At 42.7% G+C, this 24,609-nt stretch overlaps 2 long non-coding RNA genes across 2 annotated transcripts in view; one reads left to right on the forward strand and one right to left on the reverse strand.

The window, feature by feature from the left end:
• LOC130678948 (uncharacterized) overlaps positions 1-23,437 on the forward strand; it is a 34,013-nt gene extending 10,576 nt beyond the window's left edge. The window contains exons 4-8 of the long non-coding RNA XR_008991921.1: positions 17,877-17,962; positions 18,313-18,368; positions 18,458-18,546; positions 19,717-19,823; positions 21,246-23,437. This is a non-coding gene — a long non-coding RNA (uncharacterized LOC130678948). The remainder of the gene's footprint in view (positions 1-17,876; positions 17,963-18,312; positions 18,369-18,457; positions 18,547-19,716; positions 19,824-21,245) is intronic.
• Positions 1,685-24,269, reverse strand: LOC118915476 (uncharacterized). The gene is made up of 3 exons (XR_005026089.2): positions 24,134-24,269; positions 3,427-3,632; positions 1,685-2,699 (listed from the first exon to the last, which is right to left on the reverse strand). It is a non-coding gene; the product is annotated as an uncharacterized LOC118915476 (long non-coding RNA).
• Between the last annotated feature and the right edge of the window lie 340 nt (positions 24,270-24,609).

Below are 24,609 nucleotides of genomic sequence, written 5' to 3' on the forward strand. Positions count from 1 at the left end.
ATTTCTAAGTTTTTATCTGTCTATCCCATGAAGGTAAGGGTGATACTTGGCACATAGTATATGCTCAATAAATATTTTTGAATTCACTTTTTATTAAAGGACTACTCCATGTTGGTTGCTTTGTCTATACCACCATTTCGAAGCCCTTCAAAATCCCTGTGAAATAGATAATGGAAATGAGATTATTCCTATTTTGTAGATAATGAAACTAAGCTTCAAAAAATAAAGGATGTATAATTGCCATATGAGATAAGACCTACAAAGGAAAGATGTCCTGTGACACAGATACAATACATGCTAATTCTTATCCCAACTCCTCTGTTCATTCATTAACAGTGAGTTAACTGGAGATCATACATTTACTCAGTGGACGAGCTGGGAATTGAACCCTCAGCTATCCCCAGATCCCATGCTCTTTTTTCTCTAAGTACTGTCTGGACTTTTCATTTTATGCCATGATCTTTCTTGATACAGATAAACTCAGTGTTGGTTTAGCTCCACATTTCCCTTTACAGATGAGAGGCTGTAGGCCCAGAATGGTCAAGCATCTTAGCCAAGTTCAATTAGTGCTCAAGTTAAATCTAGTCCAGTGTTGTTTTCAGCTAGACCTTGAAGTTCCTTTAAGATAAGGCAGCCACACTAATTTAGAAAGAGCCAGAGCCCGTGGGTTGGATTTGACCTATTTCTACAGCACTGCTGGACGTCTGCATAGCAGAAAGGCATGAAAAATCTCATCCAATATGAGTTTCAAAATCTACATGGTTATTTTCTGGTTCTCAGCTTTAACTGGCACATCCCCCCTTTTGACTGAAGGAAAAGCAAGCCTCAAGCTTTTGGAAAGCTGCTGCAAGTTTGCTGTTGAAAACTTCCAGGTTTGGATGTAATCTAGACTCTGGTAAAGTACTTAAGCTAATAAAGGTCTAATGCTTCTTCCAGACTCCTTACAAGCGCCTCCCTGGCTCAGCGTGTAAAAACCCACAAGAGAACGCTGTGTCCGTGGCTTGGACAGCCTCACACATGTGATTCTGGCCGGGGCACTGCACCAAAGCTAGGACCCGTTGCACTTACCTGCCCCTGTCCTCTCCTGCCGATTTCCTCCTCAACATGCTACCAATCTCTTCTTCAAAAATTGCATTTGTATGTCCCAGCATTTCAGCCTGGCAAGTATATTCCTGCATGAGGTTAAGCTTACAATTTAGCTGAAAGCTTTGAGAAAACCCCATGTTCAATTGCTGTCTATTTGTTTAGTTTCTGCTTCCTGAGCTAGACCCCTCCTCCCTGCCAGGGGCTGTACCAGGCCCACTGTGCCAGACACGTGTGAGCAACACCCAGCTCCTGCCTGTGGGGCCCTCGCCATTGCATGAAGGAAGGAGTCACGTCATAAGGCCTAGTGCGGTCTTGGGTCATTTCTTCGTGACTTACTGGGCTTTGTCCTTCTCTGCGGCCTGCTGTTGTCCTCTGGCTCGAAGAAACGTGACTGCCCCAACCCACACACAACAAGCCCCTGGGAACGAGGTAGCATCTCTCATAGTAGCTCTCCCTTATTGGCCTGACTCAGGATGCAGGTCCATTTCTGAGCCAGTCCCAGAGGCTGAGAGATAGCATAAGATGATTGACACAGGCTGGATTCCTTGTAACCAAAGAAGCCAGAACTTGCAAGGAAAAACCATTTTCATTTTTGGTTTCTGCCAGGGCATTGCTGCTTTATTCTATGGATTACCTCCCACCCCCGTTTCATCATCTGGAAATTAACCATGATTTAAACAAATGAATCATGAAGGAGAAAAGAAGAGCATCTATGACTGTTGAGTGACAGATTTTCTTGCTGCTGGAAAATTCGAAATATCTTGTTCCCATTCCATTTAGGACTTCATCCTGAAAGCAGTGGGGTGTCATCACACATTTCTCAGCAGAAGGTGATAGACAGACTCTCCCTTATAGTCCAGTGACTTACGTGGGTCAAAACTGCTGGGAAGATAAAGTAATTGAGATACCCTCACAGGATCGCAGTCTAAATCGGGGTGAAGCAAATTGTCTTGAAGAGGCCTGCCTGCTGGACATGTGGGCTGATCCGGACTTGCCGAAGGTGGTCTGAAGGCATCACCTCCTGGGCAGGAGCGCTCTTCCCAGGCCCAACAGCCACCTCTGATCGCATACCACTGGTGGCTCACACAGTGCAAAGGGAGAGATGGCCACAGGTCACATCTCTGTGCTGAAAAGGAAAGGGAACACCTCACTTACACTTTCCAGGGTGTTGTGGGTGGAATTTTTGAGTCATCAAATAGGGTGTGTCAATGTTCACTGTGGCTGGGGCAGGCCGGAGGCTGCAAAGGGGATTTAGAGCCCTGGGCAAAGCTTCCCCTCAGTGGTCCAACCCCATCCTGGTCAGCTCCCTGAATGTTGCATTTATTATCACAAACGTTCCTAATGCAAGGACTTGCCCAGTGATGTTTTTCTGGCTAGGTTCATTGTTGGGATCAATTGCATTTTAACTAAGCAAAATTATTTTGAACTGTTCAGTTTTCCAGAGATCAGTATGACATCCATGAAAGCTTCTGGACCTGTGAGAGCTTTAAAGTCCTTATCTCAGTCCCAGAGAAGAGGGCTGGGTATTAGAAGCCTTGAGTTTGAGTAGTGTTCCCAGACTTCCTGCTTTGTGACTTTAGGGAAGGTGCTTCTGTTTTTGAAGGTTTCATCATCTGTGAAATGAAAACAAGACTGTAGAGAAAATGAACATTCCTGTGGCCAGGATTCTCCCCTGACCCTGGTCGGCTGGCCCACTGCACAAGTGTGGGCAATATGGTACTATTAACTGTATATAAAGATCTCCATCCAGGGCTCTGGGCTGCACGGCTGCAGAGGCTGGGGTGGTGGCAGTGCCTAGGACAGAGGCTGAGAGGGCTGCGGGGACAGAGAGGCCCAGAGGCAGAGACCAGCTTGCTGCATGCAGACTTGCCCTGAGGCGGACGGGATTTTAATGCTTGACTTGCCACCATGAGAACAAAGCCGGGCATAAACCCTTTCACCCCAAGAATACTCCATTGTCATTTTGCGGTCTCATCGAATCCAGAGCGAACTTGCCCAGGACCTGAAACCCATTGGTGAGACAAGACTTACTCTCACTTCAAGAATTCAGTGAGGTAGAATATCTAAAATTTACATTGTTCATGATTTTTATTCATCTGAGGAGCCCACTTTCCTCCTCTGTATATCTGTTTTCTTGTTTGTGCAGTGGGGAAAATATGATCTACCCCACTCGCTGTCAAGTAAACTGGATAAAGAATGTGCAAGCCTTCTGTAGACAGTAAAGCCTCATGTGCTCCCAAGCACTTGGTTACCAAAATGGTACGCTGAGGGTCCCTGTGCAGGTACACACATATCACAGAGGAGACAGGGATGAGGAATGTTCTTGAGGACCAGTCTTACCAAAGAGCCACTTGCTGTTTCTTCTTAAAGCCAGTTCACACTGCAAAGATTCTCTGTTCAAAGCCAGACCTTGAGGACCATTGTCTTATAGGCTTATTCAACTGTAGCCGAGGGGACTGAGCAAATGGCTCGCACATGGCTCCTCTTCTTCCAGGGATTTCAGCCAGCTGAGGTTTTTTAATGTTTTCTGTTAATGTTTTCTTTTTCTTTTTCAAAGAAAAATAAAGGAACACAACTTAAAAAAAGAAAAGTCATGTCAAAGTTTCCCCTCCCCTCAAGACTTCTTGTCCATAACTGAAGCCATCTTCCTAGAATTTGCAAAGCATTCCTTTTGCCACAAAACAACAGTCCCTTTAAAAAAGGGCCATTTCCTTTTTGGATGGGGATTTGTGTAAGAGAATCAGACAAGGGGAAAAATGAGCTTCCACCCAGCTGTAGCGGTAGCTTCCCTGTCAGTCCAAACTGGGACTGCTGCTGGGGTGACACTGAACACATTTGGGCAAGGACTGCCCGGAGGCAAAAACTGAGATCAAGTAACCAGATGCTTTCATTCAGTGACTCTGAAGCTTGAGCATCCATCAGTATCTCTTGCAAGGCTCATTAAAACACAGAGAGCTGGGTCCCAACCCCAGAGTTTCTGGTCAGGAGGTCTGGGCTGGTGCCTGAGAATTTGCATTTCTAGTAAGTCCCCAAGTGAAGCTGACGCCGCTGGTCCAGAGACCATATTTGGAGACCACCACTCAAAGTTAACAGTTTTTAGTCCCCAAGAACGTTTCGAAAGGAGAAGCCATTTTGGCCAGAATTGTAGTGACTGGTGGTTGACTTCCAGTCTCCACATCTTGCAGGGCGTGACCACACAATCCGGGTGTTTGCCCTGGATCCTGGTGTAGCCCTTTCAGCACCTGCAGGGTGTGCTCAGGTCACTTCTCTGGCTGGCCTCACTGTGTCACTGTTTCTATTATGCTCCATAAGGTGCTCTGGTCTTTTCTTCCTGCTTAAGTTGGTGTGTGAAAATCATAGAGGAAACAACACAGGTTTTTAAATCAGTCAGATGAATGGGGGTATGAGAGCACTCTCCTTTGCTTACTAGGTATGTGATCTTGAGCGAATGAAATAACTTCTCTAAGTGTGTTTACATGTCATCAAATATGAGTAAGAGTACTTTATTATATTTAATAAAGTTAAACCTGATTAATGTCCCTTCCCTCTCCAAATCTATTTCCCCTTGACAGTTCCCCTTCTTGGTAAATGACATCTCTGCTCACCAGCTGTCTAAAGACCTCTGAGAGCCATTGTTGTCACCTCCCTCCTCTCACTTCCCACCTGCAATCAATCACCATGTCCTGTCCATCATACTTCCAAAATGGACCTTGGCCCTAAACACTTCTCTCCATTTCCATAGTTCCCTCCTTCCCTACCAAGTCATCATTAACCCTCAACTCAACCATAGTAAATAATTTTTGACACATATTACCAGTAAGATAAAATATAAAATCCATAGCATGGCCTACAAAGGGGTCTGCAAAGCTTTCTCCCTGCCTATTACCAGATGAGCAACTTGCTGACTGTTCCTTTGACTCCCTGAGCTGCACTCAGAAGACCTCACCTTGGGTTACTTGAATTTGCTGAGTACTTTCCTGCCTCAGGATCTTCACTCAAACTGTTCACTCTGCCTTGTGTGTTTCTCCCTGCATTGTTTTTCCAGATATGCTCCTGCTTCAGGGCATTTATACCATCTGCCTGCATCCTTCTATTCTGGATTTTTCAGTGGGTCTCTCCCTTGCTTCACTCAGGCCTGCTCACATCATTTTCTCAATAAGGTCTTCCCTGACCATCCTATTTAAAATACCACCCCTAACTCAATTGCTCTTAGTTTCCTTACCCTGCTTCATTCTTTTGTGTAGTCATCAGAAACTGACCTATCATTTACCTCTTTGCTCATTGACTGTCTCCTGAATTAGAACGTAAGCTCCGTGAAGGCAGTGGTTTTACCTGCCTTGTTATTTGATTTGTCTACAGGAACAAGAATCATACCTGGCATGTGGTTGGTGCTCAATAACTATCTGTTTAATGAATGACTGAATGGATGGATGGTGCATGCATGTACAGGACCATGATTGTTAGGGATATCTTTGGTAACAGGCACCTGGACAGGGTCCCTAATCTTGGAATGCTTTCTCAGGCACGATCTGCCATGAAGAGATGCTCTAAAGCATAATTCAGACACTTGAGCATTATTCCTAATTTCTTATCTGGGCTCATTTTATCATGTGAGCTATGAGGACTTCTTTTGCCTGTGGAGGACACATGCCTCTGTTTATGGATTTCGATATGCCTGGCTCCCAGTTGGCCTTTTGCAGGAGACAGCAATTCCCTCGGGTATGAAAGGAGTCCCTAGTCTCTTCTGACTCTACTGTCAATTTGACAGTGACTTCCATGGCAAAGAAGTAATCCAAAGAGAAAATTGCTTGCGTATAAGACCAAAAACCATTTAGCTCTTCCTTTTGGAGCTATGGCCCAGTTTCAAGTCATAGATCCATATCAGAATGTTTCCATTTCTGGGAAATCTGGGGTAACACTAAATAACCATGTGCTTCATGTCTAGGCTATTGCTGACTTCACTCAAAGGTAGCCAGGACAGAGACTCCCCAGAAGCCCAAGAATGAAGTTGGCCATTCAGATTCTCACTCTTGGGAATTGGAATTGGAAAACTCATAGAAAACTAGGTTGGAAATAGAGCTGAAGCTGATGCAATAGATAGCATCCATGAGGTAGACCAGGAAGCCTAAGGAGTCATGCCCAAGCTGGATCTAAAAGTCATCTAATACTAAGATTATAGAAGAGGAGGCAGAGGGCGGAGAAGAGGAAGAGGTAGCTAGTTTGCAGTGGGTGAAGTGAGACACACAAAACAGAAGCAGAGACGGAGTGCGTAGCTGAGCCAAATCAGTTCATGAGTCCAGGAAGAAGATCTAGAAACTCCTGCTATTAAGGTCGATCTGTAACACTCTATTAGTCAGAAGAGACTCATCATTCCCCCAAATGTTGATGTATTAGCACCACAAGTCTTACCTTTCACTTACATGTGCACACTGAAAGTCCAGTCTACTCTGGGCAGCACTGAGGGCAAAGTCCTCCAACTGAGGTTCCCACACTGTGCCCCCATGTCACCTGGGAAGGTGTTTTAGGGTGGGATACCAGAAGCCAAGACCGAGATGTGGATTCTTGTGGCAGTGACTTATTGAGGGAGTTCTGTTTGGAAAGGGGTATAAGAGAAACAGGGCTAGGCAGGAAAAGCAAACTGAGCAAAGATGTGGACTTTGCTGGAGACTAGCTTCAGCCTGGTCCCATAAGGAGCTCATAAGCATTAATTACACCATGGAGTTGGTCATTCATAGCTGGCTGTCCCTCAAGGTGGAGAGACTGTGTAGTCCCTCTGGGATTTAGGGCAATTCTCTGGAGAAGAGGGGAGCTGTAACTCAGGAAGCAGCACTTACCGCCCCTGAGGGAGGCTGAAGTAGCTTGGTAACAGAGAATGGGGCAGGACACCCCAAAACATCCACTATAGCATGGGAAGAGCATGGGAAGACCCATACACAGTCAATATTTCCACCTGGATATGGCACATTTTACTTCCTCTCACATTTCATTGGCCAGAGCAAGTCGCATGGCCATGCCTAAAATCAGAAGGTAGAAAAGTGCAGAAATACAATCTATACCAAGTCCCTGGGAGAGAAGAACCATAGGTATTGATGAGCAGCCCTATTCACTACCTCAAGAGATGTCTTGAATCCTATTCTGGTCTCTAAATCCTAATCCTACAGTGTTCCCTGTTTTCTGTATTTCCACCTGACTTTCAATTCTCTTATTAATGCTCACACCAAAACCCCATTATTTGAGTACCTTACAATTAGAGAAACTAAAGAAAATACAGAATTTTCACCCCTTAGAAGCTATCTAAAATTCAATAACAGATAAAATAGAAAATATATTTCTATAACTATAACTCGTACATTAAGAAATAAAAATTTGAAGGATATTTTTTGACATAGGGACATACTAAGTTAAAATTTTAAGAAGGTAAAGGACTGATTGTACATATAGCTGCATGTGTTCACCCTGTGTATCTGAAAATAAGTTAGAAGGAAATAATTGAAAATACTTCCAGTGGTTGTTTCATGATAGGTTAAAGGCCATTTTTATATTATTTTAATACAGTCTTGCCTTTTTTTTTTTTACAATGAATTCATTTGCTACTATTGTCAGACAGAAATGAATTTAATAAAAATATAAAACAAATATGAAGATTTAAGATTACTTTTTAGAAAACTTGGCTGCATTTTTATCACAAGGAGAACTAGAAGAGAAAAGCTTTGGCTTTTATTTCTCAGGGCAGGAAATTGTGGGGTGAAAAGATAGATTCTGAGTTGGAGGTCTGAGTCGGTGGTTCTAAAATCTGGTTATGACTTTTCTCCTTAGTTCAGTATTAAAATCGAATAGGGTAGATCCATCACCTTTTAGCAGAAAGCTTTGAGTGTAAATTCTGATAATATAACCTCTGATATCCCCCCTTATTTCTGGTCACCAAAGAGCTTCTCAAAGACAACTGAGGGTCCAAGTGTGTTGTTCTTAGCTGATAAGGTAAACTCAACCATTAGTTCATGTTTCGTACCTTTTTTGTACCTTTCTCCTTATGCCCCGCATTTCCCCTCACGCTCCCTGCATGAGCCCCTGCCTTCTTTTTCCATTTCCCTTTTCCTTGTCTCCCTTCTCCCTTCATCTCTTCCAGTATATTCCTTTCCTCCTCTTTTTTTTGCCTCCTGCAAACAAATACTTGGTGACTACCTTTCCTGAGTCAGAAGAGAGCTAATCCAACCTACCGATGCACAGGGAGAGATATTGACTTGTTAAAATATATTTTTCTTAATATTTTATACCTTCATTCTGTCTCCTTCCAGGGAAGATTCTAGTTCTGGCTACACTAAATACACCAAGAAGAGGTAAAAAAATCACTGTGTATCTGGATAAGAATATATTTGCTGAACACATTTGCTTTGTGGACAATGACATAAGCTGTTTTAAATTTAGTTTCATTTATGATCCCTTATGGCTTACCACCATTCATAAATAAATGAGAAGAAATAAAATTAGTAGTGGAGGTAAAAGAACAAGGAAACAGAGGAGGTATGGAAGGAAGGAAGGAGTAAGAGGGAGGGAGGAAGGAAGAAAGAAGGAAATGAAAGTGAGCCAAGACTAATACTGAAAAAGTAAATTACAAAAACTATTAAAGGTAAAAATTATTACCTTTCCATTTTTTATGACTGGCTAAAAACCAACTCTAACTTTTTAGTAGCCAAATAAAAGGAAGGGAGGAATAAAGATAATTGCATAATTCACCAAATATATGAGATAAAAATGACCAGCTTCTCAGCAATAGAACTAGTCCTAGTATTGAAACCAGACAGGACCCCAGCTCTGCATGTTCTGAGCAAGATCGTCAATGGCAGCCTGACAGGGCAGGTGACGGCAAATGTCATAGTCCTGTAGCTACTTCAGGAGAGGCTGACGCCGGCACAGCACACCTCAGGCCCTCTTGGGGTGCAGTCCAGGTCCCCAGCATCTGGCTAATCTGGCTTCGTTTGTGACATATTTCAGAACTAGGAGAATGGTGCTTACATATATCTCCCAGATAATTTTTGTTGTCTTAAGGCCTGAATTATGCATGTATTTTTTCACTCAGTAAAACTTACTCAACTCTATGTCAGATATTATGCTAAGTACTATACTCACTGAATCACTTGTTGGTTATCAACAACAGGGGACTTAGTAGTGACTTCTCAGTTAAAGAGAGTGAAGTCACTTGAGACATCTCTTCATATGTGCATCTAACCATTCATCCAATGTGTATTCTCTCTGTAAATATTTATGAAGATCCTGACATATGTTGGGCACTGTGCTAAGTGCTAGGGCCAGAAAGATGAATAGACAGAAAAGTGTCACTGCCTACTAAGAGAAAAAGACTGTGTTCAGTGTGCTGTTATATTGAAGCTATGAATTAAGAGCTATGGGTGCTCAGAGGGAAAAAATGGACATATAAGCGATTTTCCAGTAATCAATCCCCAGAGAAGGAAGTTCTTTGGAAACTTTCCTTAAGTAGAGTGTGGATGGCAGTAAAGGCAGAGATAGTGAACAGTAGTTTAGAGAAGAATGAGGACAACTTATAATGCAGGATTTCCTGCAAGAGCCTTAGAAATGGCTGGCTCTGGGCTTGAGGACACTTCTGCCATTCAGCATATATGGATTTGGGACCTGAGGAGAGTCCGAGCAATGAGGATCAAAAGAGACAGTGCTTTTACAGTATTTTACACACACGGAGCCCAGTTCAAAGTACCTGCTCAATATGCTTTACCTGCTCTTACATTACCATTCCATCAGATCTACTTTGCATAGGAATGTATTGTTCAAACACCAAATGGGATTTGGATACTAGATGCTTGTGCAGGGCCTGTAACGACAGAAACAGACTTGGCCTTAGATGGCCCAGAGTCCAGGTGATGAAAGATCGGTGAAATGGAGAGTGTGATCTGATCCCCTGGCCTCCATGCATCCTCCGATGGGGGGCACTTGCTATGGCAATGAGGGCTGAATGTTAACTGCCCTCTGTCTAGAGTGCTGGGGGCCTGCCTTGCCCAGAACAGTGCTCCTGAGCAATGTGGGTGGTCTATAATCCTAACACTGATTTTCAACTGTAGCCTCCTCATTCTACTTTGGTGGTTTATATCTCAAATATTGATCTCTATGGGCAAGGTCAGCATAAATATGTTTTGTATGAAATCTTTGACCCTGACAAATTTTGAAGAACGTTATTCCTCTTTACCAAGCTTTCTGAATTGCTTGAGAAATAGACCATCTATGTATATGTAAAATACTACTAATAATATTATTAAAGAATAATTAATATATATCATATCTGATATTATATATATAATCTATAATAAAATACTAATTATTGGGCATTTAGTCTGTCCAGAAACTGTATCATGTGCTTTGCATACATTATTCATTTAATTCTCACAGTAGCCCTATGAGGGGGATATTTTGGATGAGGCCTAGGAGTATTTAATCATTTGCTCAAGGTCACACAGCTGGTAAACTGTGGAGCTGGGATTAAATTTACACAGTCTGACTGGAGGCTAGCTCTTAATTGTTAAGCTTTCATGGCTATGTCCATACCTATCTATCCATATCTTTATATCTATCACTTATCTGTATACAATTAATGAAGCACTTGTAAAGTTTAGCATATTGCTTGATACATGGAGAAGCTCAAAAAATGGTAACTATTATCGACAGTACTCTATATAGCTATGTCTATGCCTGTGTTTACCCCTCAACCTTAGGCACTGTAGCATCATGGTTAAGGAACAGATTGGGGAGCCAGAGCAGCCTGAGTTCAAATCCCAGCTCTGCAACCAAATATGTGGTCTTCAGTGAATTCACTCAGTGCCTCCCTTCCTCTATAAAATGGTGATAACACCATTTACCTTATGGTTGTTGTAATGATTAAACAAGGATAATGTTCACACCCATGTAAGTGTATGCCAGCATTACTATGATAATTGGTCCTAACCCAACCCAAAATGTGGGGACCAAGCAGGTCAAGCCAATGCTCCCTCAGTGACCAATGCAACTGGGGTAAATTTGTCTATCTTGTTGGGGCTTATATATGTTCTGGCTCAAATCAAGAACTGAGGGTAAGTTATTTCAATCTGGTCTCTCACCCCCACCACCCCACGGGAAAGAGATGTGTCAGGCCAGCCATGCAGGTCACTGGGCACAGATGCCCCCAGCCTTTGAAGACCTGAACAGATGGGGATTGAACCAACGGGTGTCCCACTGGGCAACAGTTCAGCTAAAAGTTCACATTGCTGCATATTTGAGGACTTCCTGACCAGCCGCCCTGGTGTCAAAAGAATCTGAACCTCTCCTTGTCTCCTGCCCTGACCTGGAATTGTGAGCAAATGCCCTCATTCACAAGACAGCACAGGCATCAATAGACCGATTATGTCAAGATATCTGAAAACAAAGAAAAATGGAACTTCAAAAGATTTAGGAAGGCCTGGAATCCCCTTTCAAATGTCAGCAATTTCAGTTGGTGCTAAAATTCCCATATCAGGCTCACATTTTGGCTTTGAAATTGTAGCTCAGATGGCAAATAAAATTGCCTTTAAACTTTGGATAGAACTGTTTCCCCCTAACTCTTGCAGAGAAAGATATTTATCTTTTTCATGGAGAAGGTTTCCCTTTTGAATGCCACTTCTACATTTGCATTATAGCATTCACATTTCTTTCATAAATACGTGGGTATGCATGTTTCTGCACATATATTTTTCCCTCTCTGAAATGGAGGGAAAGGGTGGGAGATGGAAACATTAATGCACCTTCTTTTTATTATATAGAGGATTGTAGGTTCCTTGGACTTTGAAAAGGAAATACTTTCTAGCTATTTAGCTTGGCAAGTGTAGAAAAAAAGTGCACAGAATCTTCCAAAAGGATTTTTTAAGGAAGGAAAGGATTTTGTGAAATGGGTCTTATTAAAGGCATTTAGGAAATACAACTTGATCTAAAACATATTCTTAAATATATGCTTCCTGCCTATTCATTCTTTTAAAAAAAATGTACAGTGTATTTTATTTTTACACACAGATATATGTGCAATTTTCTGTTTGGGGGATGAAATCAAGAGTGTGTTCTGAAGTTAATCAGGTTTTTAAAAAACGTATTGTAAAATAAAATACACATGCAGGAAACCACACAAAACAAACATATAGCTTAGTGAACTATAAGGCTAACACTCACTCAGACTCAGAAATAGAAATTTTCCAGATACTCCAGAAGCCCTTCACATGTGTCCCCTTCCCCTCTCCAAAAATAACCACTATCTTGACTTTCAGACTAATCGCTTCCCTGTTTCTTATGATTTTGTTACCCAAGTGTACATTCTTAGCACTACGATTTATTCTCACACACTCTAAAAAAATGGGTAAGTTTTTAATTTTCTTTTAATCTGTTGGCTTTCTCTCCATCCCTTGCTTTTGCTTATAATTTATCTGTTAAAGAGCTGTAGTGGTTTGACCTGTGGAATTGTCTGGATTCTGCTGATTATGTACTCCTGGTGCTGTTCGACATGTTTCTCTCTCCTCTATGTTATCTGCAAATCAGAAGCTGGATCCAGAGACCAATAAAACGTTGCCTCAGTCATTTTGGCAAGACTGTAGGAAGTGGCATGTTATTTCGTTAGATAGCATATGTCTGGTTGTCTCTCTTTTTTATGATGTCAACAGCCACTGGGGCTTCTTGCCTAGACACAGTAATTCATTGGAAATTGAAAAATGGTGACATTCTAATTCTACACCTCACTTTATTTTGTAGTTGGAATAATTTATAAAAAGATGCTTTTCTCATCTACTATTTGGTTACCCAGTTGCATAGTTCATACATGAAAATTAGGACAAATGCTTGATTCCTTCCTTTTTTATGCCTGTTTTCAAGATAATTGGTTCTCTATGACCCTCTGAAAGTGAGAAATTCAACTTTAAAAAAAATATGTCATTATGAACTCATGAATGTAAACGTATTTGATGAGTTTGGATACATTGTATTACCTTTTTTCAAACTCAAGTTGTCCCATTTTAGGCCCATGGAAACCCTTTAAGATTGGCAGCTGAGTCCTCTTGACATGATCCTATTAGTCTTTGATAGAATCTTTTCTATTTGGGAGGATGAGATGTTCTAGGCTCATCTTGCATAGTTCCTACCCCAAACTTGAAATCAGCTATTTCTCCAAGAAACCCTGGTTTCTTATAGTAGGAAATGATATTTGAAGATCACAATTTGAGCACTGCAGATGTTTACTGCAACTAGATTAGTCATGTTTCTAGACATTTTGGGAATTAGAAAATAAATACATAATTAAATATAGAATATCTCATAAATTCATAATAGTGTCCAATTCAAATTCAGAGTTACAGGATTTTTCTTGAATTCCTTCCATATCATATATGTATCTTTCTTTAATACCAAAAACCTTGGTTCTTAAGGATGTAATGAATGCGAGAATCCCATCATTACTCATTTTCTTTATCTCACATTACGTAATTACCCAATAGTCAGAATAACAATACTAATATTGTACTGCCAAATGAAAACTAAGTTTTTTTAAAATTGGAGCTTTACTTTCACTTATGATATAGAAAGTTATGAGAGAACATCACTCCCACCCTCACAAAAACAACAAAAAGCCATATAACCTACAAAAGCTTATTCTTTTTAGTCCATCAGAGATCCGAGATCTCAACATACCAGATAAACTCAATTCCAAAGATTGATAAACCCCTCTGAGAAGATACGGGACATGCAACATGTTTTATTTAACCTTTGTCAGAATGTGGGAGGAAGGGGTGGTAGCCACAAACGTGGGTAAAAACAACTAAAATGTAAACAACTTCTTAAATGTCCAGTGTGGGTCAGAGCTGCAGTGTCAAAGTCACAGACATAGGAGCCCCTGTGTACTCAACAGTTATTTTTCATGGGCCTGCACAGAGGACTTATGAGAAAGATCAGGGACCTGAAAAGAGATGTGAGAGTCTCCCTACAGAGTGAGGGCGAGGAGGCTCTGTCAGATTTAAAGTTGGAGCATGATTACTTGGAGTAGCCTACCTACATTCTGGGTTTGCAGTTGTGCAGGGTGGTGATCAGATACTACTGTGAGACAAGCAGAAGAATCTTCCGGGAGTCCTGCTCCCCCACTTTAATGCAACGGTTGGCAATAGGGGAATAAGTAGAAAACATACCCTCATATGCTACACTGAAATTAGGAAAACCCTTCTGCTGCTGGAGAAACGGCAAGAAAACATTCAAGCCCAGGATCCTGCACTGATACAAAGCAGACGTGTGCTGCCATTGGAATGGACAGGAAGCTCACTCCCATCCAAGACCCTCGACCATCACGTGGCAGAGTTTGAATGCAACAAGGCGAGGGGAGGTGAAGGTTTGCAGGGATACTGAGAAAGGCAAACTTAGAGAAATAACTTTTTTAGACCATTTATATTTAATTGTAAATATAGTTAAATTTAGACTTACCATTTAAAATATGTTATTCTACTTTATTCTGCTGTAAAATGTGGCCCAAAAGTCTGAAGGTAGTCTAATTTTCTTTCTTTGGTAAGTGACTAGCTGTTTTTCCCTGGATGCCCAAGTGATTTTTTGTCTTTGTCTTTTAAATCTAGTAAAATGTTTTGTTATTGCTCAGCCTATGTTAATATTCTCAGGCATACAAAATGCTCTTTAAATATGAAGTTTTGAATGTTATTTAATATCAGGAAAGTTTTATTGAATTAGAGTTTCTAGAATTTGTTCTATTCCCTTGTTTTGGTTTCCTTAGGGAACTCTGGTTATTCATATATTGGGTCTCCTTTACCTGTCTTCAATATTTGTCAGAATGTTCTCTCGAACACTTCTCAGCTCTTTATTTGTTTTTGGTTTAAAAAGATTTCTCCTTTCACCTTCTATTTCCCTGAAAGCATCATTTGCTGTGTTTATGTGTTCTGTGTTCCTTATAATTTAGTCCTCATTTCAAAATGTATTCTTTATTTTGAAGTATTTCTTCAGTTCTGGTTCTGAGGGTGTTTTCTAATTATGATGTATTTTGTTCTTTCATCTCTTATGTCATTTTCTTAATGTCTTTTACTCATTTTGAAATAATACGTTACAGTTTTGATCTATTTTACAGACGACATGTATTTCTGGCATATCTTCATTCCATAGGGATATTACATATGGCTTAATTTTCTTTTTCTTAAAATAACTTTTCATGGACCTTGATCTCATAGTTTGATATCACTCATTTTTATGTGAAATTGGTTCCCTCTGATTTATAAAAGAAGGTGACTTTCTTCAGATAACATTTTTAACTTCACAGAGCTCTCTCCTCTAGTTTTCAGGTTATATTAAAAATTTCAGTTTCTTTCTAAAATTTCCTGTGTTTACCCTGCCTTCCTCTACTTTTATCTGAACCTTTCTTTCTTCATCACTATTGTCTCTGATCTTCTAAATTTGATTCCACTCCCATCATATTTTTCTTAGCATTGGGCTGTCCTAAAAGGGAGAAATGACTGTTAGTTTCCAGATTTCATAGGGGCTAGACTGACCCAGTGTTTTCAGTTCTTACTGTGACTCTCTTAATCTGAGCCTTTATCCCAGGGGGCAGAATCCTTCTCGAATGTCTATTTCAGCTGCTCTTCCCAAATTATGTGTCTGTGCTTCTCAGTGAATACTCATTGGCTATTGAGGGTTCTCCTGTTCTCACGTTTTTCAGTCATTCTCTTGTTCCTTTCCTTTTCCAGCAGATCTGTTGACACACTGCAGATCTTGTGGTTTTGTGGGTGTTTTTCCATCACCCACTGTATTTTCATGTTTGAAAAACACCTAGGGTTTTTTTTTTTTGTAAATGCAGACCATGGGTTTTTGTTCTTGTATCTAGCAGCTTTGTAGAAACTTGAGAAGATCTGGAAACTATATTTCTCCTGCCATCACTTCTCAGAATTCCTTGCCTATTTATTTTTAAATAGCTGTTGAATAATTTTCTGAGAAACTTTGTCTTTTCCTAACACATTTGATAGAATAACAACTTCCTCTTTTTCCAACTGGTCCACACTTCTGGGGGAACTCATTCTTTCACTAAACATTCCCTGAGCACCTTCCACTGTGCACTAGGCACTGGAGATGTGAAATTGAACATGACACACGTAGGTCACAGCCTCGGGGTGTGGGCTGTGAAATAATGACTTGCGTGATGGAAGGAAAGAAAAAAAGACCTGAGTTATCATAGACCTATGGGTCTGACTATTCTGTATAGTACAGAACAGACTCTCACCTTCCTCTTTTAACTTGTTTACCACTATTATCTTTACCATAATAATGCACATGTGCCGAGGAATAATCAGCATAAAAACTGCTTTCATATTCTTTCATTTGATCTTTACAATAACTCTAGGACACAGTATTGTTATATATAGATTGGGAAATAGATGTTCAAAGAGAAGTGACTTGTCTAGAGCCATCCCACAGAGCCAGCACCTAAACTTCGGTGAGTCTGATTCTGATGTTTTCCTTTGCTCTGTAGCCTGATACCTATGCTGTTTTTTCTTTTTAGAGTTAATTTAGGGAGATTTGCAGTAAGCCTCAGCCCGTGAACGTGTTTAAAAGGTTCAGGATGACTGACACTAGGGACTGGCTAATCCAACACTCATCTCCATCTCTTTCTATCTTGTCTGCCACCACTACAGAGGCTGGCATAGGTAAAAACCTCAGTTTTCCAGTCTCCCTTGCAGGTGATGGCCCTGTGACACAACGCTGGCCATGAGATGTAAGTCTCTTCTGTGCTCCTGCATAATGTCTTGTTTTTTGGGTATAAAGGACATAGTGGCATGTGGCCAGTCCTACCTCCTGACTCTTAGCTCTTTAACTGAAGGTGGTCTTGATATCCGGAGCTAAGGCAGCCATCTTACAACCATGAGGAAAAGACCAAATGAAACACAGAGATATTGCCCTGAACAAAGGTTTCTATTAGAGAAAATATGAAAATAATGACAAAATACTCTTCCATTGTTTAACCCACATTAGTTAAGTAGACTGAAATTGACATCCAGAAGTATTCCTAACTGGTACAACTTGCCTTGGATATAAATAAGGATACCTTAGACTTTTAAAAACTTTCTTCATTCCAAACAATAGGAAATGGTTTAAAGCATTAACTGTGAAAACTGATTCAGATGCAACTGGACTAGAATTCTATTTTTGATAGGCCCATTTTTTTTGTAATCCTGCAATGTTTAATTTTATATTGGGCCTCGTTCAAGGCAGACTAGCTGCTACCGTATTTGAGCAGTCAACATTCATGTGGTTTCTGTTTACTAAGGCATTAGCGGAAACATATACTGAAATGTATACCACCATTTAATAGATCTCAGATGTGTTATTATACTTTTTAAAGAGAAAAAATTATAGTTGGAGGGATAAGTAACCAAAGAGCATTTTCTGTCAATTTGATCGGGTTTGGTAGCAACTCATCATAGTGAAAATAAACCAAACTTGGAGTTAAAATGCACTGGGATTAAGATCTGGTTCACTCATTTAAATTCACCAGATGATCACTGAGTCTTCCTCAGGACCAGATTACCTGTGTTAGCTCCTCTCACCAGCCTTATGCCTTTCTGGTTGTTATCCCAGCTTTAAAGACAATTAAAGGAAAGAGAATGGGCTTCAGGGGCTCCAGATTCAATTCTGTCCTGTCTTACCCTAAAGTCCACATGATTGCTGTTTTTAAATATTTCGAAAGCAATTATGATGTCTATAAGCGGAAGGGAAACAAAAAGCATTATTTTTTTTAATAGCAAAGGCTGTTCTGTGAGAGAAAGCTTTCTCTGGATGGCTCCAGTAAGCAGACCAATGATATTTGGAAAGTGGACATTACCAAAAGGTAGGTTTTGACTCCACTATCACCATCCAGAAATTTTCTATTTCCCGCTCTATGTGTATTGTATAACGTAGCAAATGTGTCTCTTGAAGAAGTAAATAAAAATAATATTCCTACCTAACTTGGAAGGAAAAATAAGGTTCTTACCTATCCTGGGGGGGAAGGAATACATACATATAAAGTTATTGCACATCTATGTTTGTTGACAGGCTCCCATTTCTTGGTAGAGGCAATGTACTGAATGATAGAGGTTACCAGCTAGCCTATTTCTACATAACCGAGTGAGCAGGAAAAGAGGTATGTGGCCAACTAGGGCTGACCCATTGACCATTCCTCACACTCTGTCATCATAGGTTGTGTGGATTTGGGAGCCATGAGAACTTGCCCAAGGGGTGGCCACAACAAGAAGGTAACCTCAGAGCCTGCTGTGGTATTCCATGGACCAGACAGATGCAGATCTATACATGCCATAGTCCTGGGACAATTTTCTCTTTTCAGAGATTTCTTGCAGGACTCTTGGGATATGGCGTATGAGTGGTACCCATCCTGTGGACTTTGCTCCTGGGTCCTGTAAAAAGATCTGCTGAGTAAGTAGAACAATAGACATTCTACAATTTCTATGCATGTTAAGGGGAGAGAATAGCTGCTGGCCAACTCTCTAGGCACTGGAGTATGGAAAGCAGTTAAAATGGAATGCAAGTTGATATCCTCCCTGTACTCCACACCTGGGAGAGCTAGACCCCACTGCGAAGGAACCCCAGGAGCTACAACATTACTCATTTTAGTCCCCATGAAATATTTAAAACATCCCATACAGCTCTCAGGAGGCTTGGAGAGCCTTACAGAAGTAGATGGAAGGAGGCTATAAATTACTTTCACCTGGATGGGCTTGGGCCCAAAGCATCCTATATTTTTAGCAACACAGGGCTGGAGGAGACTAGGGAGAACTCCACCCCATAAACCCCGTGTGGAGTGGGAGACTCACCCTACTGCAAAAGACCAACCTCCAGAGGATACCGAGGACTTGCAGATTACGATATAATATACGATTTTATCCAAATTCTGGGGCTGTTAATTTGGATAATGCACAACAGAAGGGGGAGGAAGTTGAAGTAAATCCCTGTTCTTTACTCAGGAGTCAGAGAGATGGGGCCCAGGACTCCCCACCTGAAATTATTCTGAAAGACACTTTCCAAAAGTGGGGTCACCAAAGCAGAATCCTGTGTCCAGGGAGAGGGGGAAGGTAGGCAGCAGAGCAGGGCCTTACTGAAGGTGGCCTGGGTAGCTGTAAACTAAGTAGTGCAAGAGCTCAGGATTAGTGAGGGTGTTTAAATAGAAGACCATCCTATGGCCCGGGCCCACTAGGGACTGGAGAGCTGAGATTTGGACATCAGGGTTCCCCCCTGCCTCAGAGAGGCCCTTGGTCTACTCAGCAACCAGAAGAATTACCCGGGAGCTGAGGGCTCGTGGTCACACTACCAAATCCTGGGACTGGAAGCCTGACAAAATCCCAAGCCCCACCATGGGTGAGATATATTGATGCTGGCTTTTATTAAATGCACTGGTTTATGAACTGTCTCCTTCCACCCACCTACTTCAGAGTTTCTCTCCATCAAGTAGCAATGGGCCTCAGACCCCTGCACACATTTCATGACCTCTATTCTGATCAACTTGTTTCAAGCTGCCTTGAGTTCTGCTCTTCCTCGCTTCTGCCCTGATGATTCACCTCCCTGTTGATGCTTCATCTTGTCTTGCAGATTTGATGCCTGATGTTGATCTCCAGTTTTGATTTTTGCTTCCCTGATCAACACAGTTCAGGCTCTCTGCCTGGCTGCACTTCTTTCGTTTGCCCCAAGTAAGCCTGGTAATCTCACGCCTCAGCAGAGGCTCTGGGGGCAGCAACTCTGCAGGCATGCCCGGGCCCATATCCAAGACCCAGAGGACTGGGTGGGCTGACGCCTGGTGGCAACATGAGTAAGCCAGCAGCAAGCTTCCGGAGGAGAGAGGGTGAAGTAACAAGGAAGGGGTTGGACTGCCTCTCTCTTTAGAAGCTCATAACATTTTCAGTAAATTGCTAATTTTTTACTCTTCTAGAAGTTCACAAGGTTAAGGGATAGTGTGGGCATTAGAACCAGGAGGGGTCAAATAAATGGACTTTCAATAAAAATCAGGTAGGGGAAACCACAGAAGACAGCAAATTCCCCAGGAGCTAGAAACACTAAGACTCTGCCATCTGTCCTAGGCAAGGAGAAAGTGTATTTCCTTGAACATGGAACCTGAAAAGGCTGGGGAGAGAAGGGAAGCTTTAGAGGGCTGTGGCCAGCCCAAGGTAACCTGATGAGGAGGATGCTGGGGGAAAAAACACCCCGACTTAATTCTCTCCTCTTCCATCTCCTGCTGGTGTCTCCCATTGGCTGAACCCAACAGGAAGCCAGAGGGCAGGGAAGCCCATTGGTGTTGGCCACCCAGAGCAGGGTGGAGACGGGAAAGAGGGCATGTCCTGCAGGAAGGGCTGGGGAGCTGTGGAACCAGAGAGGGAATGGCATCTTCTGTCAGCCTGCACCCATGGGCCCCTAACTGGGGAACTCATTCGGGTCAACAAAGACAGGCATATGGTTTTGGAACTGTCCAATCATGAAAGATGGGTCAGTGAAGATTCATTTCTGCTTTACAAAACATGCTATCACCATCAGCACTGGAAATAATTAAGTAGACTCCCAGCTGCCTGGGGGATGAGTGAGGCACTGGACTAAATTCAAGGGTCCACTTGGTACTTGGCATTAATGCGCTAGTGGATATCCTTGGAGTTGTTGTCTTTTTAAAGGCTCAAGAGCCATATGCCCTGAAAACAACCAAGATATCTGAGTAAGTAAGGAAACAACGCTAATCAGGAACACAGGTAGCCCTCCTCTGGTTACAAGCCCTGTGCATGCATGTCTGCTGAGCTCTTCTCCCTTTGTCCCGTAATCAGTAACTCTGAGCTGCTGGGATGGGTGGGTCAGGCAGTGCGTTGCCTGTGCGGTTCTCCAGGTGGACGGTGCTTTCCTATCCACAGCAGGCGTCCTGGTAAATAGAGCAGACACACCACAGTCTCATTATGGGCCTGAGTCACAAAGGTGTGAAGCTGGATGGGACCAGAACCTGGTGACATGGGTGGGTCAGAGTCCTCATGAGGTTTTCTTGAGCTGGCTCTTGACAGTACCCTTGGACTTCTCTAACAAGATGGCAAGAACCTTGGCCCTATCCAGGGACACATTGTCTGAAAACTTACATCCTCTTCCTACAGATGGACAGGGGAGCAAGTGCAAACAACAGAGCCTGTGTCACCGTTCACGCTGACTCAGTGTCCTCCAGAACGCCCTCCTCGCTGGAATCCAGTCTGCAGATGCTCTATGAAAAGTCTTCATGCTGTGTTTTGGGGCCTCCGGGACTAGTCTACAGGGCTTACCTCCCACCCATCACTGGGAGCCTATCTGCTCAGACTGGATGGATTTCTTTTCCAACCCACTGCCTCATCACTGCATCCTACCTCCCTCCGAGCCCCCTGGAGTTGATCTTCTGCTTGCTTCAGCCCTCCCTTAGATGCAGCTCCCTGGCCAGTCCCATGCAAACCTTGCCACCCGCCCTGCTTCCTGAACCCTAGCCCAGGGCTGGGGCTCAGGTCCACACGTGAGCAGGAGAATCTGCTTATTTGCACAGTTCCTATTGGTAGCAAAGCCTTATGGAATCTAGGGCAAGTGGTACTTACATAAAATCATTTCGCGTTAACCCATAGCAACTCTGTCGAATAAGCAAAGGTCCTTATTCTCATTTTCAGATGAGGGATAAAGACTAAAGGAACCTACCCAAGGCCATGGGGCTTTTAAGTGGCAGAGCCGGAACTGACGCTCATCTCTGTGCTGGGAGCACAGTACCGTACTGGCTCCTAATTTGGAAAACTGGCAGGACCCTGAGAGAAGGCTTTGGGAACTGGCCTGCTCCAAAGGCAGACTCCTATCTCATAAAGACTGATTTTTCTCTTTCTGCTAATTATTGCAGCATAGAACTAAGGGAAAGGGATTGTATGTCTCACTCCTGGCTGTCAGAAAGTTTGTGATAGGTTTTGGGTATTCATCTCTTATGTTCTACTTCCTAGACCAAAGGAAATGAAGGAATCTCCACCAACTGGTGTTTTAAGGTCACCAAAATTAGAACAAAATGTCCTCAGGTGAAATGATCCATGTCCACATACATATTAGAGCTGCACATGGGACACGAACTTGTCACCCAGAGGAACATGGAAACATCCACTCGACTTCCTTCCTCAGAGCAAGTGTGTGCCCACTTGCTGAGGGTGGCAGAGGGAGGGGTGGTGTTCCCCGCTGCACGCGTCCATGGAGCCCCAGGCCTGTCCCTGCGGAGGTGAGCAGAGGAGCATTCTCACATCAGCTGGCACCGACTTCGGCACCGACTCCCTGCGTCCTGGTGTTGTTGGCAACCATCCCACAAACCCTTCCCGTGATCCGCTAACATCCGCCCAAGATACTGCAGAGAAATAAGTACCCTGCCCCTAATGAATCTCCAGGATCCTTCCGATCAACTCAGCCATTTCTGAGAATTCTGGGGCAGCCCCAATGTAGAAGCTATGAAAATAGCTTAGGTTTGTAGCATATGTCTTTTAGCCTGGGAGTTGTACCAGGAGGTTTTTTTTATAACCTTCCATTTGCTTCGGGGACCAAGGCTTGAAACTAGCTTAAGGACTTAGATGAAACAAATTCTCAAGTCTCAGCTGAAATCTGGAAGCAGGTGATCTACCATCTGGAGTACCTAACTGCTAATGCAAACTAAGTGCTTTCTCATCCTTTCAAAAACCATGTTGTCAGTCTGAAAGAGGAAGAGAAAACCCAAGGAGGTTTGATGATGCTTACAAGTCAGTTTCCTGCCTTCTTTCTCCATAGTTCTTCTGACCCCTTAGGCTTCTCGTTTTAGAAACTACACTATAAATATGAACAGGAGTAATCATACTGCTTGAGATTACATTGAGTTCCTCCTCAACAGCACTCACAGGTGCTTTCTGAATCGCCTCACTGTCCTCCGGGTGCGTGGATGGGCCATGCGGAGGTCCACTGTACTGCAGGTTTGCCCTTCGGTGGTTTGAATTCCCCTTTGCCACATCTAGAAGGCAGCCACCATATTCCCTCTTAATCTGCTGTTCCCCTCACTCTCCCATGCCCCCACCCATCCAAACCCAAAGTCTTGTATAGGCAGGTACAGTACAGGAGTGGGGGCAGTGCTGGAAGGAGGACTATGTGATCAGAATAAAGAAAAAGAGAGGGTGCTTTTTCATTCCCCTCCTGAAGTCATGATAAAAAAAAGTCTCTACAGAAATCAGGTCCCAGTCCTCTGTAAAATAAAGGATTTGAAGGTGCAGTTCTCTGAAGTTCCTACCAGCTGTGGTGATGACCATTCCATGGATATTCCACGACTCATTTTTGGATCCTCGAGATGGAAACGTATTGCTTTCCTTTGTCCCAAATTCTCCTCCACACCAAACTCACTATAAAATGAATGTTTCTCCCCCAAAATGGTATTTTTTTCTCTATCATGAAAAGTTAGCACAAAAGGCACTTCTGCCATAATTCTACCCTGCTTTAGACTGGAAATCTGTTGAGATATTTTTCTTTCCACGATGATTAGGGGATTGTACTGGCATTTAGGGGGTGGGAGGTGAGGAATCCCCCAAATCCTTAAAGGTTCAGGATAGTGCCTGTGCCTGGCCTATTAACAGGTGCTTGACAAATACTTGTTAACCGAATGAGCGGAGGTACGGCTGCAGTTCCCCTTTCTAAAGCCTCACTTCTTAGGGGAGTAACTTGCCCAACTGAGGACCTTCAGGAGGATCATGTACACACACAAGTAGGTCAGTTTTCTCACTCAGAAATGACAATCTGGGCACAATTCCTCCCCCTCCTCCTGTACCCTCCTCGGGAGTGGGAATGATAGTCCGTATGGCAGTCGTTAGGGCTGCTCACAAATATTTCCATATCGCCTCCTTCTGGTCGCAGGGTGGAATTACACTTTCCCACCTCCTTTGATGACAGACATGATCCGCTGATTTGCTCTAGCCAGTGAGATAGTATTGGAGGTGATGTGTGTTATTTTTGGAGGGATGGTTAAGAGTCAGGGTCAGCTCACCATGTTTGCATCCTCCCACTGTGGTGCCCATGGATCCTCAGAATGCGATGAGGCTCTGGGTGACTGAATGACCAGGATGAGTGGAGTCTGCCCACTGAGCTGCGTTGGGCACATAAAATCCAAGTTCCACCTAGGCAAGCTGATAACAGAATGTGGGCAAGGAATAATCGATTGTTTTGTTAAGCCACTGAGATTTGGAGGTTATTTATTACCACAGTCTAAACTGGCTTGCCCAACTCAATCATCTAGAGTTTTTGAGAAAAACCAATAGCAAGTATCCTTCCTTCTTCACTCAACATCTGAACAAAGTGAGAAATAGGACAAAAAGAACAGCAGATAGAGGCCCAGCTCTTAGCTTCATTGTGAATGTAATCCAGAGAACGCTGAATCAAAGCAACCTTCCGCGTGATGGAAGTGGTGGTAGTAAGGGGAAGTGTAAGTCTCACAGCTTTGTCCGGACATGGATTGTAGCCCAG

This window comes from Manis pentadactyla, chromosome 10, assembly GCF_030020395.1.
Source record: "Manis pentadactyla isolate mManPen7 chromosome 10, mManPen7.hap1, whole genome shotgun sequence".
Taxonomy (NCBI): Eukaryota; Metazoa; Chordata; class Mammalia; order Pholidota; family Manidae; genus Manis; species Manis pentadactyla.